A 6,264-nucleotide genomic window follows, 5' to 3' on the forward strand; every position below is an offset into this window, starting at 1 on the left:
AGTGCCCTCTTTCCTTCCGCCCTTTATTTTATAGAAGATACGTTGACGACACCTTCACCCTTTTCAGGCGTAATTTTGATTACGATTTATTTTTAGAATTCATTAATTCATATCACCCAAATATTAAGTTTACCCTTGAAAGTGAAATGAACGACCGTCTTCCGTTTTTAGATGTAGAAGTATTTCGTGAAAAAACAGTAAGTTTAACACAACAATTTTTAGGAAAAAGACATTTACAGGTTTGGAACGAATTTCATAGCTTTTGTTTTAGTCATTTTAAATCTAACTCAATTTTTACCCTTGTATATAGAGCCGTCCCCCTTACGTCTAACTGGCACGTATTTCATAAAGAAATTGCCTTTCTTTTAGCATATTTTAACGATAACTGCTTTCCCACCAAGCTCGTCAACAGAATTATTTACAAGGTCCTTAATAAAGAATTTTGTTTCTACCAACGCCAATGTTAAAATAATGTTCCAAAGCTTCCTTTTATGGCCGATTCCCATATTTACACGATGATTCCTTTAGGGCCGAATTCACAAAAATCGTACAAAAATACTTTGGCGCATTAAATGTAAAACTCATTCCGGTCAATCCACTAACAATTGGATCCATGTTCAAATTTAAAGATCGTTATGGCCCCTCATGTCCTCTGGTATAGTGTGCAAATATTCTTGTCCCAGATGTAGTCTGGGAACTTACGTGGGTTCTTCTCAGAGGATGATGAGGGTTCGCATAGACTGCCACAATTGGGAGTTATTTCCGTACTGGATGTTCAATATCAATCCCCGAACAGTCCAGTATACGTGAACATAGCAAAAAATGTAAAGTTAATATCAAATATGAAGATTTTATTATTGTTGGTCAAACCTCCAGCCCAAATGAACTGTTGATCCTGGAGAGCCTTTTTATTAAACAACTTTTTCCGCAGTTGAACAACCAGACCACCTCCACCCCCTTGTTTCTTTCTTAAGCCTATGTTTCTGTGTACATTCTTTTAGTTTTTATTTATATCTTACCATGGTAGGTCGACCCCCAGTGCTCCTCAAACATTTTTTAACTTTGTATTTAACTAATTTATTTATTTAGTTTTTTGTTTTAACTTTCCATCTGAACTTTTAACTAATGTATGTGCTTTTAACTTCTCATGTTGTTTTATCAATTGTTAGTGTATTTTATCAATGTGTGAAGTTTCGGTTTTCATTTTAACTAGTTTGTAAATAATTTTTAGACTATTTTCAAATCAATTTAATTTATATTAGTCATTAAATTTTTATTTTACAGACCCTGAAGATGCATTCTGCCGAACGCGAAACGCGTCGGAATAAAGTGTAAAATACTTCGCCATGTTTGTTCCTGCGCCTGCTCCCTGTGCATTTTATATATATACATACATATATATATATATATATATATATATATATATATATATATATATATATACATATATATATATATCACATATTCTTGCAATTTGTATTTTTCCTAACTAATACTTACCTCGAACCATTGAAGTGGAGATTCCTGGATGTCGATCCAGTCTGACCAGAAAAAAACTGGTTATACGCCGCACCCAGGCCAGGCCTATGCCCTTAGGGGTCGAAGATCATGCTATCCTGCTGACCTGACGCCAGTCCTTACCTGCCCAACTTCAGGTGCCTCCCTAAGCTTTAGTGGGGCTAGACGAGAGGGAATATACTTTCATGGTTTGAGGTAAGTATCCGCTAGAAAAAAAATACAAATACCAGAATTCTTTGTGATTTGCTCCGATGCTGGGATACTTACCTTAAACCATCACAGTGGAGACTTACTCCTTAGGAGGAGGACGAAGGATAGTTGAGAATGGCCCCAAAGGTGCTTGGTCAGAGGGGGGGGGGGGGGGGGCGGGGGGCGGGTAACTGCTCCCCTTGGTACTCAACCCTGCTCCATTTATACTTGTGGGTTGGTCCTGAAGCGAGGCCTGTGCGGGCATAACCAGACCTTGACATGTAAAACCGTGGTTTGTACTGAACACCATACGCATTCCCGTGTATCTTACCTGAATATCCTGGATTCTTATCTTCCTCCGAAAGCCCAGGTAGGTTAAGGACAAGGATCAGGGGGGTATGAGAAGAGTCACACACTCACACACACTTCATACACACCGGGCCGTTCTCCCTGAGAGGGGTGAAGAGGGGTCCCAGCCTGTTGCTGGTCTGCCACCATGGGGCCGATCTCAAAGGCTTCAAGCAACATCCTCGTGCTGTCTGTCAGATAGTGGGCGGTGAACTTTGACTGTGTATTCCAGACTGCTGCCCTCAGGACCTGGTCCACTGCCATGTCTTTGAGAATGAAAGGGAAGCCCCAATCCCCCTGATGTCACGGGGCCTTGGCTCCCTTTGGAGGGGAAAGGCCCCCCTTCTTGTAGGCCCTCCTGATGATTTCTCTTAGCCAGAGATGGTGTTCTTGGAGGCTGCCTTCTTCTTCTCTTGCCCTGTGGTGAGAAAGAGGTTCTTGACCTCCGGCCTGAACCGAGCCATCCTCTCCAGGTACTTCCGTACTGCCCGCACCAGACAAAGGAGATCCTTACGCTGGTCCAAGGGTTCTGATTCTAGCCACGAAGGAGGTGACAAACCTGAATGAGAGTTCTTTCCACCCTTCGTGTGGGCCACTACGTATGACAGGCCGTGGAGTTCTCCCACCCTCTTCGTGGAGGCCAGAGCTAGTAGAAACACTGTCTTGAGGGTCAGCTCCCTATCCAGAATGTCCTTGAGGGCTCAAAAGGAGGCCGCCTCAGGACTCCAAGACTCTCGCGACATCCCAGCGGGGAACCAAGCCGGGCTTGGGGGGGGGGCACTTCTGCTCAAAGCTCCTTATGAGCAAGGACAGCAGTTTCGAGTTCCCCAGATCCACTCGTTTCTGGAGAAGACCTGGCAATGCAATGCCAGCCCTGGCTCCTTTGACCGCCGTATTGCCAGGCCTTCTGTCCAACCTCAGGTAGGTCAAGAATTCCGCAATGTCTGGGATCTTTGCTCTGGGGGGGGGGGGGTTTCCAGGGCCCCTCTCCCTACATCAATCCCCAAAAACCTTCCACTTTGCCTGGTAGATGGTTATAGGAGGACTCTCTGAGGTAACTGGACATATGAAGAGGCCACCCTCACTGAGAATCCTCTCCTGTTCAACAGCCGCTTGATAGTCTCCAGCCATGAAGGTAGAGGGCTGGAATGTTCCTGTGGAGCCTCCAAAGTGGGGCTGCTTCAACAGGTCTGGCCCAGGGGGGCAGCTCCCAAGGTGGTTGAGAGGCCAACTCTAGAAGGTCTGGGCCACCATGGAGCCACCAACATCATAGCCAAACCTTTTGCCTTCCTCAGATGGTTGAGAACCTGCCTGAGGATTCCGAAGGGAGGGAACGCATACATGTCCAGGCCGTCCCATGGGTGTTGGAACGCATCCTCCCAGAACGCGGCTGGGTCTGGCACCGGGGAGCAGTAGACTGGCAGTTTGGCATTTAGCCTTGTTTTGCAAACAGGTCCAGGGATGGGGACCCCCACTTCTCGATTAGTTCCCTTGCTATTTCGGGGTGTAGGGACCATTCGGTTACCACCACCTGACCCCGTCTGCTGAGGCCGTCGGCGATTACGTTCTTCTTGCCGGGAATGAACCTTGCCGTCAAGGAGGTTCCAAGGGTCTTCGGCCCAGCTCAAGAATCTCCACCTTCAAGCCGCATTAGATCCCGGGATCTCAGGCCCCCTACCTCTTGATGTAGGCGACCACCTTGGCATTGTCGCACATCAGAGACAGAGTGTCCCCTCACTTCCTCCTTGAAAGCATCCAGGGCTCTCTTCATTGCCAAGATCTCCAGCCTCTTTATGTGGAACATAAGAGTTGAGGACTGAAAGATCTATGACCGGTCGCCACCCGTCCCGAAGACTTCTCCACCAGGAAAAGGCGACTGAAGAACCCGGGGGAGTGGTCTACCACCTGCTGGAGGGCTCCCTTTTCCAGCAGTGCTTGGACTTCTAGCCTTAGGGCCTCCCTGTGAACGGAGTTCCAGGGCTGAGAAGACAGACTATCCAACTTCCCTGTCAGGAAAGGGATTTGGTAACCATCCCTGAGGACCTGGACTGCCCAGGGCTCGGCTCCATGATCCTCCCAGTTCTGCCAACAGCTCGAGAGGCAAGCCCCCACTGGTGGCGAAAGAAACGGTAGGGGGCCTCGACTCCTACTTTGTCCTAGGGAAGTGGTTGTTACCACCCCTTCTGGAAGCAGCGGGAGGTCTGGACCTGAATGGTGCCTGGGAAGGGGGGAGGGTCCTGGGAGGGCTAGACCCATGGTCTCCCCAGTTCCAAGGGGCCAACTTCACTGAGGTGGCGGCGAAAGGGTCCTATTCTGAGACTTCAGTCTCTCGTTGGATCTTTTAGGAGCTGACTGACGGAGGGAAGGGGCCCTACATACAATGGAGTCTTGGCTGGCCTTCCTCCACCGTTCCAAGGAATCCTCCACCAGCTTCTCCAGAAATAGAGCAGCCCCCTCCACTGGGGCGTTTCGAAGGGTCTTGAGCTCTCTCTGGAATGTTCCAGGGAGTTTGGTTAGAACGGATTCCCTCCTCCTCAAGACTCAGTTCACCCACAATGTGACCAGCTCAGTCGTGAGGAAGCCCAGGGACTTGCCTCCAGACAGAATCAGTTCCTTGTACTGGGCAAGTGAGGTTTCGTCCCTCAAGTCGTGGAGGGTGGGGAACTTGGCTACCATTCTGGACCACAGATCTGTCCATGAAGCCACATGTATAGAGGTCCAAGCTGTGACCTCCATGGCCATAGCCTCTTGGTGGGAGAAGGAGACTAGCCCTGACGCAAGCCTCTCTTCTGAGAGTCCGGGTGCCAGGGCGAACAAGTCACCCTCCAATGATTTGGAAGAAGGGGACTCCTTCTGGGGCATATAGCCTTCTCTGCCTCGGCTTAGATGCGGAAGTAGCCTACCCGCCGGAGTGTGTTTGCAGGGAGTTATTCAACCCCGCTATGAGCTTCTCCACCACCGCCAGGGCCTTCTTCAAGTTGGTGGACCTAGGGAGGCTGAGAGAGGGCTTGGGTTCCTCTGGGTCCCATAACAGAATGTCCACAGCCAAGGACCTGTTGTAGAACTTTCATCCACTGGGCCTAGTTCCTCCAGGGCTTTCTGGAGGTCCTCTTGGATGAAGGTCTCCTTCTCAGCGTTCCTCAACGGAGGAGAGACATCAGACCTCGCTCGGGAGGAGCTGGAGAATCTCCCTGGTAAGGGGCACCTAAACCCGGTTGCAAACCGTCTCCTGCAATAGGGATGCCCCGCATGCCTGGACCGCCCCGAGGCAGAGCTCGATCCTGAGCGGAGGGGGGGCTCTGAACCCCCTAAGGAGTTATCGGCCCCAGGCCCCATCCGGGAAGGTGACAAGAGCGTGGGGACACGGAAGAAGGGAGCCCACTCGGTCTTGGAGGACGACCCTATGGCTGACGAGACCGAGGCGGGATCCACTGGAACCGAGAAGGAGGCAAAGAGGGGCCAGCTGGGAACCTCCATGTGGAACCGTCATGGGGCCACTGGAGCGGGGGCCTCCCTCAGCGGAGGGGCGAAGGAGAACGCCGCCGCCTCTGGCGGGAGTTGTCCTGGCGCCTTTCACTCCTTCTACACCCTTTACGATCCCGGTTACGACGAGGAGAGTGGGAAGAGCCACTCGAGGATGAGGAGTAGCTGCTCTGCTACCTCTCCCATGACGGCATCCCTTCTTGGAGGAGCGTCTTTTTCCTATGGGAGATCTCTCCTCGAGGAGGAACTCAAAGAACTCACATCCTCGGACGAGTCCCGCCGTCTCTCGCTTCTCCTCCGGGGCTCCCGTCGAAGGGAGAGACCAGGGAGCCTTTTGGCCGCTTCAGGACACCCCCACCAAAGAGTGGCCACCCCAGAGAGCTGCTCCCAAGGCTCACCCGGCTCCTCCAGCCCTCTAGACAGGAAAGCATTGTCCTTCAGCAGGGATCTGCCCGGAGCAGGAGAGGGAAGGGCAGGAGCCAGGTGCGGCGGGTGACTTTGTGACTGGTACACCGGCCCGGCTCTGGCCGCGAGCGGTGCACTCTGCTCGAGAGCAGGGAGAGCCGCAGATGGGAGAGGTACAGCGGGGTGAGCCGTAGCGGGGGAGAGCTGTAGCGGGGAGAGCAGTAGTGGAAGCTCTGCAGTGGGGAGGACGACCCTCCCCTTGCACTGATGCTAAGAGAGAAGACCAGGATGGGGTGCCCTGTAACTGCAGCCACATCCAGC

This window comes from Macrobrachium nipponense, chromosome 17 (genome assembly GCF_015104395.2).
Source record: "Macrobrachium nipponense isolate FS-2020 chromosome 17, ASM1510439v2, whole genome shotgun sequence".
Classification (NCBI taxonomy): domain Eukaryota; kingdom Metazoa; phylum Arthropoda; class Malacostraca; order Decapoda; family Palaemonidae; genus Macrobrachium; species Macrobrachium nipponense.